Genomic DNA, 15,938 nt, shown 5'->3' with positions numbered 1-15,938 from the left:
TAAAACGAAGCACACTAATCCACTTTCCAACCGGTGTAGAGCCTAACTAGCATGCATATGTAGTGCGTAAGTTTCAAGTGTGGGGAGATCATTTCACCATAAAAATGCACCTTTATAATAACAGCATTACTTGCATAATCACATTTGTGGTCCCTTTGAGAATGGTGTTTACCTGCTAATGGAACATTCATGCTTATAGCCTACTGTTGTGTACGCATTGCTGTGTTTATAATGTGAAGAAATAGCCTAATAGTTTATCAACGTTTTAAGCTAAATGTTCTCATCTGTTGCGTCAGGTTCATTGCTTAAAACAGTTTCTGCTAGTTGTTGTATTAATTTGGGATCTTTCACATCCCACAACTGTTTGGAATATTTATTTCTCGCACAGAATAGGTCAACTTTTGTACTGTGGGGGATAGTAGATTGAGATAGGCTAGTGCTTTTTCTGTTCGTTAGGCCTAAACATCTTGTTGGCTGATAAAAAGTAAATGTGGAGAGTTCTTCCTATATCTTCAATATGCACCTCAGAATTGGATAGCGATGCACACGCAGTTGCATCCCCGGTGTCTGTCTCTAATTGTAACCTCTGAGAAAGACCCGATCAAGTGACGAAGAGCCATTTGAGTGAGAGGTGCTTAGGCACGCAGCCGGGGCGGCAGCATAGCCTAGTGGTTAGAGCGTTGGACGAGTAACCGAAAGGTTGCAAGATCGAATCCCCGAGCTGACAAGGTACAAATCTGTCATTCTGCCCCTGAACAAGGCAGTTAACCCACTGTTCCATGGTAGGCCGTCATTGAAAATAAGAATTTGTTCTTAACTGACTTGCCTAGTTAAATAAAAGGTCAAATGAATAAAACACAGCCGGGAGAAGGGAATTATAATGATTATATTCAGCCCAAGGGCAGAAAGGCATGGATTCATTAGGGGCGTTACGGCCACACAAAGGGGATGCAGCCGGGAGATTCGAGGCATTATAAAGTGCTTGTCAAATTGTGAATGAGAGACTGATGAGGTGTGTACAGCCTGCATCAAAAAACAAAGCAGAGCTCATACCTTTCATGCTGCTTAAAAAAAACATCATTAGTCTCATCATGCTGCCTTAGAATGTATTAAACATCTAAACATACAGCCCAACATGTTTCACAACTAAAGTTACATAAATATCTCTAAATGAAGCATATAGGAGGACCTGTGTCTTTGTTAACCACTCAACACAGAATAGCCGCATGTGTTCACTCCCTCAAATCGTTTGGAGAAAATATACTTTCTATTTTATTCAGCTATGTTCAATTATATTCTTCAAACTACGAAATAACGCCTTGGAATTCTAAGCAAATCTCGTCTGCTAAATGAACTAGTGTAGCCCACAGCCATTTGGCATAGCCAGATCAGGACCTAGCATAAGGACAACTCAGAAGATGCTATTCTGTTCTTCTGAAATAGACTACATTTTCTTCATATCATGTTTCCTTGGATCTGTCTAAAATAAATAATGTCTTCATTGTGATGGTGTAGGCTATATTATATGGAAACGTTTGGTAGCAAAGCTATGAAAAGTTTACAGGGTCAGGAGTTTCTAGTGACCAGATGAGCAGGCCAGGAAGAACTCGTTGTAGCCTATAATGTGGGCCCAAAATGTTTTAAGGTCATGTGGTCAGGAAAAACTCCAGCAGGCTCAGAAATGACTACTACCAAGCAAAGAGGTGATACACAGACCACAAAATATCAGACCCAGAAAGAGGAAGTGGGGACCCTGAGGGCAGGGCTAAGAAGAGGAAGTAGTGTCACACATCCAGCACATGCTTCAAAACCCCCCACCCCCCACCCACCCACCCACCCACCCAATCTCAACACATCACCCTGGTCAGGTGTCTGTCTGTCCCTGGTGTTTTGGTTTTTTTGGAAGGGGAGAACACAGTAGTGATTGGCAGAATATGCCAGTGCATGTTAGGGACCAAGTGGAAATCATTTTTCCCACAATTGTTAGATTTGTCACCCTACAGTGCATTTGGAACGAATTCAGACCCCTTGACTTTTTCCACATTTTGCTACGTTACAGCCTTATTCTAAAATGTATTAAATAAAACAAATGATCAATCTACACACAATACCCCATAATGACAAAGCAAAAACAAGTTTTTAGAAATGTTTTAAAAATAAAAAACAGAAATATCTTATTTGAGATGTTTCTACAACTTGGAGTTCACCTGTGGCAAATGCAATTGATTGGACATGACTTGGATAGGCACACACCTGTCTATATAAAGTCCCACAGTTTACAGTGCACGTCAGAGCAAAAACCAAGCCATGAGGTCGAAGGAATTGTCCATAGGGCTCCGAGACAGGATTGTGTAGAAGCACAGATCTGGGGAAGGGTACCAAAACATTTCTGCAGCATTGAAGGTCCCCAAGAACACAGTGGCCTCCATCATTCTTAAGTAGAAGAAGTTTGGAACCTCCAAGACTCTTCCTAGAGCTGGCCGTCCGGCTAAACTGAGTAATCAGGGGAGAAGGGCCTTGGTCAGAGAGGTGACCCGATGATTACTCTGACAGAGCTCCAAAGTTCCTTTGTGGAGATGAGAGAACCATCCAGAAGGACAACCAATTCTGCAGCACTCCACCTGTCAGGCCTTTTTGGTAGAGTGGCCAGACGGAAGCCACTCCTCAGTAAAAGGCACATGACAGCCCGCTTGGAGTTTGCCAAAAGGCACCTAAAGACTCTCAGGCCATGAGTAACAAGATTCTCTGGTCTGATGAAATGAAGATTGAACTCTTTGGCCTGAATGCCAATCGTCACAACTGGAGGAAACATGTCACCATCCCTATGGTGAAGCATGGTGGTAGCAGCATCCCTATGGTGGAGCATGGTGGTGGCAGCATCCCTATGTTGAGGCATGGTGGTGGCAGCATCATTCTGTGGGGATGTTTTCAGCGGCAGGGATTGGGAGACTAGTCAGGATCGAGGGAAAGATTAACAGAGCAAAGTACAGAGAGATCCTTGATGAAAACCTGCTCCAGAGCGGTCAGGATCTCAGACCTCTAAAACACTGTTTTTGCTTGTCATTATGGGGTATTGTGTGTAGATTGATGAGGGGGGAAACTATTTCATCCATTTTGGAATAAGGCTGTAACGTAACAAAATGTGGAAAAAGTTAAGGGGTCTGAATACTTTCTGAATGCACTGTATGTTACTTCGGTTGCAAATCATTGAAGGTCAACATCATTATTTCCCATAGTAGCTAGGATGTAGTAGTTATTACATAGTAGCTAGGATGTAGTAGTTATTACATAGTAGCTAGGATGTAGTAGTTATTACATAGTAGCTAGGATGTAGTAGTTATTACATAGTAGCTAGGATGTAGTAGTTATTACATAGTAGCTAGGATGTAATAGTTATTACATAGTAGCTAGGATGTAATAGTTATTACACAGTAGCTAGGATGTAGTAGTTATTACACAGTAGCTAGGATGTAATAGTTATTACACAGTAGCTAGGATGTAATAGTTATTACATAGTAGCTAGGATGTAATAGTTATTACATAGTAGCTAGGATGTAGTAGTTATTACATAGTAGCTAGGATGTAGTAGTTATTACATAGTAGCTAGGATGTAGTAGTTATTACATAGTAGCTAGGATGTAATAGTTATTACATAGTAGCTAGGATGTAATAGTTATTACATAGTAGCTAGGATGTAGTAGTTATTACATAGTAGCTAGGATGTAATAGTTATTACATAGTAGCTAGGATGTAGTAGTTATTACATAGTAGCTAGGATGTAGTAGTTATTACATAGTAGCTAGGATGTAATAGTTATTACATAGTAGCTAGGATGTAATAGTTATTACATAGTAGCTAGGATGTAATAGTTATTACATAGTAGCTAGGATGTAATAGTTATTACATAGTAGCTAGGATGTAATAGTTATTACATAGTAGCTAGGATGTAGTAGTTATTACATAGTAGCTAGGATGTAGTAGTTATTACATAGTAGCTAGGATGTAGTAGTTATTACATAGTAGCTAGGATGTAGTAGTTATTACATAGTAGCTAGGATGTAATAGTTATTACATAGTAGCTAGGATGTAATAGTTATTACACAATAGCTAGGATGTAGTAGTTATTACATAGTAGCTAGGATGTAGTAGTTATTACATAGTAGCTAGGATGTAGTAGTTATTACATAGAGGCTAGGATGTAGTAGTTATTACACAGTAGCTAGGATGTAATAGTTATTACATAGTAGCTAGGATGTAATAGTTATTACATAGTAGCTAGGATGTAATAGTTATTACATAGTAGCTAGAATGTAATAGTTATTACATAGTAGCTAGGATGTAGTAGTTATTACATAGTAGCAAGGATGTAATAGTTATTACATAGTAGCTAGGATGTAATATTTATTACATAGTAGCTAAGATGTAATAGTTATTACATAGTAACAATGTTTCCATTAACTTGTCCAGTGATTTTTTTGTCAACATTTAGAACGTTTGCATGGAAAATAGATGTGACAATTACCTGCTATGGTGCATCTTGTGATGATAAAAACAACTCAACGTAATGACGGTAGACCAAAATAAATACATTAATTCATAAAATCCTAGAGTGTCGAAGAAGATTAAGTGGTTGAAATGTTTACATGATCAATTTAGGCGTTTATACGTTAATAATGCCCTCCCACCTATCTGTTTCATGTCTCAGGTAGCCAGTAAAGGACAGCATGGAGAGAAAGCAAAAACAGACTAATATTTGCCATATTCAAATCATTCTCATGTGCCAATCGTTGTCCTGACCTTCAAGAAAGCCTGAATTGCTTTGTCTTGCTCTTCTAGTTGGCTGGATGCAAGTTTCCCCATCCAATCATTTAAACTCTACGGGAATGCAGGTTTTACCATGGCATGGATCGTGATGATATGTTGGCACATGAGAATGATTTGTGCCAGTTGGGCCTTTTTTGATTGCAGAAAAAATGTAGTTAGCAAGAACAAAGTCTAAGTATTTATAATTAAATATTAAGTGGAGCTTTATAGATACGTGATGACTTACCCGGCATACCTTCAAAATGATTCTCTAAATCATAATTTATTCAAAAACACTGTTTCCATCATCATTTGGTCGCAATAAAGTTCGACTAAAGAAAAATCCACCCCTGTCGAACAGATTTAAAAAAATTAGATTTATTTTCAAATGTATCCTATTAATGCCGTTTCCATTACACATTTTGCAAGGATTTTGTCACATAAACCTGGGTCAATGGAAACCTGCCTAAAGTAAGTGATATCACTCAATATGGCAGACCTTGTGTGTGCTACTGAAGCCTCAGCCACGAATGCATTCTAGTAAAAGTAAACAGATAGCTCAGAGCACCGCACGGAAGTGTTAAAATAAGCAGATTTCTAGGAACCAGGGCCGGCCTTAATGGGAGACCATTTGCTCCTGCTCTTTAGGGCTCTGGGTCCTCGGTTCCACATGGAATGGGGAAAGAGATGGAGCTGTGTTTACACACACACACACACACACACACACACACACACCTGCTGCTCTTTCTCATACGATCACAGGCACCACTAACCCCATCTCTGGGTGCCTGTGTTTTAGTAAATTAACCCTGTCACCACTGCTTCCATGTGGACACTAGTCCAATAAGCCAGAAAATACAGCTCACACAAACAGCAAACAGGATACAGACATAAGATGAGCCCTGGAACAAGCCCATCAGGTTCTGTCTCACAGGTGACACACACCTTTCTGAGGAAATAGAAGCTGTAAACAGTAAATATGTGCTCCTGATAGCCGATCACTAGAAATATGTTGTATTGCTGAGAAATCTAACCAGGCATAAGGTAAACTAGAAGGTTATCAAACCATGTCCCCAATATAACCTGCAGTGAAGTTCTGCTGACTGAAATGTTCCATGAGTAGTTTGTGTTCTGCAGCTGGATTTTGTTTTGAAAGCCAAGCTGATCAGTTTGATTTCAACAGCCTCTGACCTTTCACCCCCCCACAGCTCAATCAGCTGTCTTTGAGAGAGAGAGAGGAGAGAGAGAGACAGTCCAGATCAGGTTGCACATTAACAGAAAAAGGCCCAACTGGCCCCAACACACACACACACACACACGTCTCTGTGCGAGCAGGTCAATGGCTGTGTACCTGGATTTAGTTCAATGGTTTCATAACTAAATCATATTAAGATGTCCAACCTCAGATACCAGACAGTCATTCAATATCTTCATTCAAATACTACAAAGAAAGGGCTAGCAATACTGTCCCCTCTCATATTTGTCATTGGCAATATACATTTTCTTAATTCATGACCTACAGCACACACACACACACACAGACAGAAGTGGGGTTTGTGTCTCGCCAAGAGAATGGACATTTAGAATGAACCTTGACATGGCCAATATTAAACAAACACAATGGAAAGAAACGACTCAGTCTGAGTCTACTGTAGGCCTATACAGTGCATGGTTGTACCAACAGCAACTGATACACACTTGGATTCACCAGTCTGTGTGTGTGTGTCAGAGTAACCTTCTCTCCAAGCCTGTCTGTCCTGTCAGTGTGTATCTGATCTGGAGTCAGTCAGACGCATCAAAACAAACATGGCCGCCCCAGGCCTGTCGTTCCTCTACCTCCCATATGTCCTCTGACCCCCAGCTGAACCTGTTAGCACTCAAGTGTGTGTGTGTGTGTGTGTGTGAACTAACGCAGCAGAGAGTGGAGCGTGCTCTGCCACTACTGTAGGTACCTGTCAATGATCTGTGACTTGTTGTTTATCTTGAGCATTGGTCACAGAGAGGAGAGACTGTCTTCAGTATCTATCTGATCTCACCTCAGCCTCATTCACCTGCACATTGTGTTGAACTTATAGTATATTTACATCTCATCGGGCGTCGAACCCGGCTCATCATGGGACACAAGTTAGGTTAGTCATCCTGTATGGAAGAACAGAGGGGATGCTGGGAGTGTTGCAGACAGACAGGGCTTATAAGAGGCATCCCTCCACGTCCAAACAAAGGTCCATCTATCCGCATTCCTCAAATAGTGATTTCCTAATTTACAGAGTCTGGGTGTAGTCTACTGCATGTTCACCATATCACACTAATTTACAGAGTCTGGGTGTAGTCTACTGCATGTTCACCATATCACACTAATTTACAGTCTGGGTGTAGTCTACTGCATGTTCACCATATCACACTAATTTACAGAGTCTGGGTATAGTCTACTGCATGTTCACCATATCACACTAATTTACAGTCTGGGTGTAGTCTACTGCATGTTCACCATATCACACTAATTTACAGAGTCTGGGTGTAGTCTACTGCATGTTCACCATATCACACTAATTTACAGAGTCTGGGTGTAGTCTACTGCATGTTCACCATATCACACTAATTTACAGTCTGGGTGTAGTCTACTGCATGTTCACCATATCACACTAATTTACAGAGTCTGGGTATAGTCTACTGCATGTTCACCATATCACACTAATTTACAGAGTCTGGGTGTAGTCTACTGCATGTTCACCATATCACACTAATTTACAGTCTGGGTGTAGTCTACTGCATGTTCACCATATCACACTAATTTACAGTCTGGGTGTAGTCTACTGCATGTTCACCATATCACACTAATTTACAGAGTCTGGGTGTAGTCTACTGCATGTTCACCATATCACACTAATTTACAGAGTCTGGGTGTAGTCTACTGCATGTTCACCATATCACACTAATTTACAGAGTCTGGGTGTAGTCTACTGCATGTTCACCATATCACACTAATTTACAGAGTCTGGGTGTAGTCTACTGCATGTTCACCATATCACACTAATTTACAGAGTCTGGGTATAGTCTACTGCATGTTCACCATATCACACTAATTTACAGTCTGGGTGTAGTCTACTGCATGTTCACCATATCGCACTAATTTACAGTCTGGGTGTAGTCTACTGCACGTTCACCATATCACACTAATTTACAGAGTCTGGGTATAGTCTACTGCACGTTCACCATATCACACTAATTTACAGAGTCTGGGTGTAGTCTACTGCATGTTCACCATATCACACTAATTTACAGAGTCTGGGTGTAGTCTACTGCATGTTCACCATATCACACTAATTTACAGAGTCTGGGTGTAGTCTACTGCATGTTCACCATATCACACTAATTTACAGAGTCTGGGTGTAGTCTACTGCATGTTCACCATATCACACTAATTTACAGAGTCTGGGTATAGTCTACTGCACGTTCACCATATCGCACTAATTTACAGTCTGGGTGTAGTCTACTGCACGTTCACCATATCACACTAATTTACAGAGTCTGGGTATAGTCTACTGCACGTTCACCATATCACACTAATTTACAGAGTCTGGGTGTAGTCTACTGCATGTTCACCATATCACACTAATTTACAGAGTCTGGGTGTAGTCTACTGCATGTTCACCATATCACACTAATTTACAGAGTCTGGGTGTAGTCTACTGCATGTTCACCATATCACACTAATTTACAGAGTCTGGGTATAGTCTACTGCACGTTCACCATATCACACTAATTTACAGAGTCTGGGTGTAGTCTACTGCATGTTCACCATATCACACTAATTTACAGAGTCTGGGTGTAGTCTACTGCATGTTCACCATATCACACTAATTTACAGAGTCTGGGTGTAGCCTACTGCATGTTCACCATATCACACTAATTTACAGAGTCTGGGTGTAGTCTACTGCATGTTCACCATATCACACTAATTTACAGAGTCTGGGTGTAGTCTACTGCATGTTCACCATATCACACTAATTTACAGAGTCTGGGTGTAGTCTACTGCATGTTCACCATATCACACTAATTTACAGAGTCTGGGTGTAGTCTACTGCATGTTCACCATATCACACTAATTTACAGAGTCTGGGTGTAATCTACTGCATGTTCACCATATCACACTAATTTACAGAGTCTGGGTGTAGTCTACTGCATGTTCACCATATCACACTAATTTACAGAGTCTGGGTGTAGTCTACTGCATGTTCACCATATCACACTAATTTACAGAGTCTGGGTGTAGTCTACTGCATGTTCACCATATCACACTAATTTACAGTCTGGGTGTAGTCTACTGCATGTTCACCATATCACACTAATTTACAGAGTCTGGGTGTAGTCTACTGCATGTTCACCATATCACACTAATTTACAGAGTCTGGGTGTAGTCTACTGCATATTCACCATATCACACTAATTTACAGAGTCTGGGTGTAGTCTACTGCATGTTCACCATATCACACTAATTTACAGAGTCTGGGTGTAGTCTACTGCATGTTCACCATATCACACTAATTTACAGAGTCTGGGTGTAGTCTACTGCATGTTCACCATATCACACTAATTTACAGAGTCTGGGTGTAGTCTACTGCATGTTCACCATATCACACTAATTTACAGAGTCTGGGTGTAGTCTACTGCATGTTCACCATATCACACTAATTTACAGAGTCTGGGTGTAGTCTACTGCATGTTCACCATATCACACTAATTTACAGAGTCTGGGTGTAGTCTACTGCATGTTCACCATATCACACTAATTTACAGAGTCTGGGTGTAGTCTACTGCATGTTCACCATATCACACTAATTTACAGTCTGGGTGTAGTCTACTGCATGTTCACCATATCACACTAATTTACAGAGTCTGGGTGTAGTCTACTGCATGTTCACCATATCACACTAATTTACAGAGTCTGGGTGTAGTCTACTGCATGTTCACCATATCACACTAATTTACAGAGTCTGGGTGTAGTCTACTGCATGTTCACCATATCACACTAATTTACAGAGTCTGGGTGTAGTCTACTGCATGTTCACCATATCACACTAATTTACAGAGTCTGGGTGTAGTCTACTGCATGTTCACCATATCACACTAATTTACAGAGTCTGGGTGTAGTCTACTGCATGTTCACCATATCACACTAATTTACAGAGTCTGGGTGTAGTCTACTGCATGTTCACCATATCACACTAATTTACAGAGTCTGGGTGTAGTCTACTGCATGTTCACCATATCACACTAATTTACAGAGTCTGGGTATAGTCTACTGCAAGTTCACCATATCACACTAATTTACAGAGTCTGGGTGTAGTCTACTGCATGTTCACCATATCACACTAATTTACAGAGTCTGGGTGTAGTCTACTGCATGTTCACCATATCACACTAATTTACAGAGTCTGGGTATAGTCTACTGCATGTTCACCATATCACACTAATTTACAGTCTGGGTGTAGTCTACTGCATGTTCACCATATCACACTAATTTACAGTCTGGGTGTAGTCTACTGCATGTTCACCATATCACACTAATTTACAGAGTCTGGGTATAGTCTACTGCATGTTCACCATATCACACTAATTTACAGAGTCTGGGTGTAGTCTACTGCATGTTCACCATATCACACTAATTTACAGTCTGGGTGTAGTCTACTGCATGTTCACCATATCACACTAATTTACAGAGTCTGGGTGTAGTCTACTGCATGTTCACCATATCACACTAATTTACAGAGTCTGGGTGTAGTCTACTGCATGTTCACCATATCACACTAATTTACAGTCTGGGTGTAGTCTACTGCATGTTCACCATATCACACTAATTTACAGTCTGGGTGTAGTCTACTGCATGTTCACCATATCACACTAATTTACAGAGTCTGGGTGTAGTCTACTGCATGTTCACCATATCACACTAATTTACAGAGTCTGGGTGTAGTCTACTGCATGTTCACCATATCACACTAATTTACAGTCTGGGTGTAGTCTACTGCATGTTCACCATATCACACTAATTTACAGAGTCTGGGTGTAGTCTACTGCATGTTCACCATATCACACTAATTTACAGTCTGGGTGTAGTCTACTGCATGTTCACCATATCACACTAATTTACAGAGTCTGGGTGTAGTCTACTGCATGTTCACCATATCACACTAATTTACAGTCTGGGTGTAGTCTACTGCATGTTCACCATATCACACTAATTTACAGTCTGGGTGTAGTCTACTGCATGTTCACCATATCACACTAATTTACAGAGTCTGGGTGTAGTCTACTGCATGTTCACCATATCACACTAATTTACAGTCTGGGTGTAGTCTACTGCATGTTCACCATATCACACTAATTTACAGTCTGGGTGTAGTCTACTGCATGTTCACCATATCACACTAATTTACAGAGTCTGGGTGTAGTCTACTGCACGTTCACCATATCACTCTAATTTACAGAGTCTGGGTGTAGTCTACTGCATGTTCACCATATCACACTAATTTACAGAGTCTGGGTATAGTCTACTGCATGTTCACCATATCACACTAATTTACAGAGTCTGGGTGTAGTCTACTGCATGTTCACCATATCACACTAATTTACAGAGTCTGGGTGTAGTCTACTGCATGTTCACCATATCACACTAATTTACAGAGTCTGGGTGTAGTCTACTGCATGTTCACCATATCACACTAATTTACAGAGTCTGGGTGTAGTCTACTGCATGTCCACCATATCACACTAATTTACAGAGTCTGGGTATAGTCTACTGCATGTTCACCATATCACACTAATTTACAGAGTCTGGGTGTAGTCTACTGCATGTTCACCATATCACACTAATTTACAGTCTGGGTGTAGTCTACTGCATGTTCACCATATCACACTAATTTACAGTCTGGGTGTAGTCTACTGCATGTTCACCATATCACACTAATTTACAGTCTGGGTGTAGTCTACTGCATGTTCACCATATCACACTAATTTACAGTCTGGGTGTAGTCTACTGCATGTTCACCATATCACACTAATTTACAGAGTCTGGGTGTAGTCTACTGCATGTTCACCATATCACACTAATTTACAGAGTCTGGGTGTAGTCTACTGCATGTTCACCATATCACACTAATTTACAGAGTCTGGGTGTAGTCTACTGCATGTTCACCATATCACACTAATTTACAGTCTGGGTGTAGTCTACTGCATGTTCACCATATCACACTAATTTACAGAGTCTGGGTGTAGTCTACTGCATGTTCACCATATCACACTAATTTACAGAGTCTGGGTGTAGTCTACTGCATGTTCACCATATCACACTAATTTACAGAGTCTGGGTGTAGTTTACTGCATGTTCACCATATCACACTAATTTACAGTCTGGGTGTAGTCTACTGCATGTTCACCATATCACACTAATTTACAGAGTCTGGGTGTAGTCTACTGCATGTTCACCATATCACACTAATTTACAGAGTCTGGGTGTAGTCTACTGCATGTTCACCATATCACACTAATTTACAGAGTCTGGGTGTAGTCTACTGCATGTTCACCATATCACACTAATTTACAGTCTGGGTGTAGTCTACTGCATGTTCACCATATCACACTAATTTACAGTCTGGGTGTAGTCTACTGCATGTTCACCATATCACACTAATTTACAGAGTCTGGGTATAGTCTACTGCATGTTCACCATATCACACTAATTTACAGTCTGGGTGTAGTCTACTGCATGTTCACCATATCACACTAATTTACAGTCTGGGTGTAGTCTACTGCATGTTCACCATATCACACTAATTTACAGTCTGGGTGTAGTCTACTGCATGTTCACCATATCACACTAATTTACAGTCTGGGTGTAGTCTACTGCATGTTTACCATATCACACTAATTTACAGTCTGGGTGTAGTCTACTGCATGTTCACCATATCACACTAATTTACAGAGTCTGGGTGTAGTCTACTGCATGTTCACCATATCACACTAATTTACAGAGTCTGGGTGTAGTCTACTGCATGTTCACCATATCACACTAATTTACAGTCTGGGTGTAGTCTACTGCATGTTCACCATATCACACTAATTTACAGAGTCTGGGTGTAGTCTACTGCATGTTCACCATATCACACTAATTTACAGTCTGGGTGTAGTCTACTGCATGTTCACCATATCACACTAATTTACAGAGTCTGGGTGTAGTCTACTGCATGTTCACCATATCACACTAATTTACAGAGTCTGGGTGTAGTCTACTGCATGTTCACCATATCACACTAATTTACAGAGTCTGGGTGTAGTCTACTGCATGTTCACCATATCACACTAATTTACAGTCTGGGTGTAGTCTACTGCATGTTCACCATATCACACTAATTTACAGAGTCTGGGTGTAGTCTACTGCATGTTCACCATATCACACTAATTTACAGAGTCTGGGTGTAGTCTACTGCATGTTCACCATATCACACTAATTTACAGAGTCTGGGTGTAGTCTACTGCATGTTCACCATATCACACTAATTTACAGAGTCTGGGTGTAGTCTACTGCATGTTCACCATATCACACTAATTTGCAGAGTCTGGGTGTAGTCTACTGCATGTTCACCATATCACACTAATTTACAGAGTCTGGGTGTAGTCTACTGCATGTTCACCATATCACACTAATTTACAGAGTCTGGGTGTAGTCTACTGCATGTTCACCATATCACACTAATTTACAGAGTCTGGGTGTAGTCTACTGCATGTTCACCATATCACACTAATTTACAGAGTCTGGGTGTAGTCTACTGCATGTTCACCATATCACACTAATTTACAGAGTCTGGGTGTAGTCTACTGCATGTTCACCATATCACACTAATTTACAGAGTCTGGGTGTAGTCTACTGCATGTTCACCATATCACACTAATTTACAGAGTCTGGGTGTAGTCTACTGCATGTTCACCATATCACACTAATTTACAGTCTGGGTGTAGTCTACTGCATGTTCACCATATCACACTAATTTACAGTCTGGGTGTAGTCTACTGCATGGTCACCATTAGCGGTGCAGCTGATGACCTGTGGAAATACATATGTGATATAGAATTACAGAATGTTAGTAACTAATTATGAGTTATACCAGTTTAACTGTCTGCCACTACCTCCAGAAACGGCTCAGATATCATTTTTTTCCACCGTTTCTGCTTGAAACTTGACTTGTCTCCTGCTGATATTGACCATATGAACATGAATCCTTGTCAGTAGGTTGCTTTGAGGTCACACTGATAAAGACAGTTCTGAGAAATGGCCTAATAGTGAAAGTTGTTGAGTCAGGGTGAGAATGGGAGATTTCCTCTAAAACATAACAGTGGTGTATCGTCAGATAATAGTGAGATGGACAATAGGCCAGTTGACTAGGCCTGACCAAATGACCTTTCAACAGGATTGTCCTAAATGGCCTAAATGATCAAATGGACCAGTGAAGGGTCAGGCAACATTCCCCTGGGTCTCATTGTGTGTTATTACAATGAGGTATTAGTCATATTCATGGTAATACATTTATTAGGCTTAGTATGGACTACAGCGAGTTAAGCGTTGGAGCACTCTCTCTTCCCATTGAGGGAAAATAATGAGTAGAAAAAAAGAGGAGATAAGGAGGGAGAGAGAGAGAGAGAACTGGTAAGGCACTGAATATCTTGCCTAAATATTCAACGGGTAAAACCTAACAGATGACATTGGGTGCAGCAGTCAAGTATTGTAAGACCACCACCCATAATGTGACATCACTCGATATCACAGGGCTTTGGCCGTGACGTCGCTTGTTCGAGTTAAAGCAATCATCATACAGTTTAGTGAGAAGTATTCACATTGCGCAACAGAACCGAGGTAAAAATGACCCTCCTGGTATATATAAACACAAACATAACCTACTACATGATGGCCTACATGCACACACACATACAACAAACACACCCTGTATGTAACTAAGCGGAAAGATCGCGCGGTAGAGCGCGAAGGAGGCCATTGCTCGGCTCTGTTTGGTCCCCCGCGCGCAGCTTTCCAGCAGTTCTCCTTACATGTATTGAGTATCACAAACACGGTTTGGACATAGCAGCAGCATAGCTCTGGACAGTGTCTTCAACAATGTGACCAGTCCCTCTCTGCGCTGCGTTGAACGGAAACCAGCGGTTGGTCATAAATGGCAAAGGCATCTGGGTAGGATATTGAATTTGACAGTTCAGGAGAAAGTGCACTAAAATGCACTAAACATAGCATAAACATTGATCATACCATGTTGGTAGCTGTCAGAAAAATACCAATAACTTCACAATAAAAAGTTGACTAGACTACCAACTTAAATCAACAAATACATGTAGTTGCCTAGGATACTGTTTATTAGGCAAACAATGTTTTATAAAATGTGTTTTCAATGCACTAAAACTATAAGCCCTTTTTTTATAAAGAAATACATGCCTTGTTATCTAGCAGTGTCAGTGAACGCTCGAGCTAAATAACTTTCATTCTTTCAAGATGACCATGAAATGTCCAAAGTTCTGTTGAACTATGGCGCACAACACATGCAACCCAGTGACTTTTCCAGAGTTGACCCATTTGTGGTGGATTTGCGGTGCGAGTGCGCAGCAGAAGTTCAGCGGGGGAATATCACTTACCCGCTATGAAGGTCAGACGATACGAAGTTAGAGTCAGATTCTGGAAACTAGGTGGCTCTTCCACCAGTGCGCTCCGATACTGTCCGCGGAACGGCTGGGACCCTCACACACACACTACGCAAAAAAATATAAATTAAAGAAGCGTCTTTGTGTGTGGTTATAATTTCAGTAGAATGGCTGCTACTCTCCCGTGGCTCTCCAGCTGCTGATTGTTTTCGTCCGGCTGGCTGTGATGTTGTCAGCGGAGTTCGGAGCGTCCCTGGTCACCTGTATGCACTTGTGACAACTCCGGCCACCAATGGCAGAGCGTAATGGGAATTCTGGGGGATGTAGTTCTGTTGGACGGGTATTTCGGGAGAGTGACGTTATGCGCGTTGACTGTCAGTGCACACAGCACATGGTTGCCCCAGGATTGGCACTCATTCCTGACTGCCTGACAATAT

At 41.0% G+C, this 15,938-nt stretch overlaps 1 protein-coding gene across 11 annotated transcripts in view; it reads right to left on the bottom strand.

The window, feature by feature from the left end:
- LOC110516128 (transcription factor EB) overlaps nucleotides 1-15,803 on the bottom strand; it is a 76,444-nt gene extending 60,641 nt beyond the window's left edge. For 4 of the 11 annotated variants that reach the window (XM_090205791.1, XM_036950455.2, XM_090205778.1 and 1 more), the window contains exon 1: nucleotides 15,496-15,798. The gene's annotated coding sequence lies outside the window, so the exon portion shown is untranslated. Of the gene's footprint in view, nucleotides 1-15,495 lie in introns of all 11 variants that reach the window. The other 7 variants (XM_090205782.1, XM_090205801.1, XM_090205805.1 and 4 more) reach the window with 5 other exon arrangements.
- Nucleotides 15,804-15,938: the final 135 nt, after the last annotated feature.

The sequence above is a fragment of the Oncorhynchus mykiss genome, chromosome 17 (genome assembly GCF_057628025.1).
Source record: "Oncorhynchus mykiss isolate SJ-2025 chromosome 17, ASM5762802v1, whole genome shotgun sequence".
Taxonomy (NCBI): Eukaryota; Metazoa; Chordata; class Actinopteri; order Salmoniformes; family Salmonidae; genus Oncorhynchus; species Oncorhynchus mykiss.
This window is presented reverse-complemented; position numbering and strand designations above follow the sequence as displayed.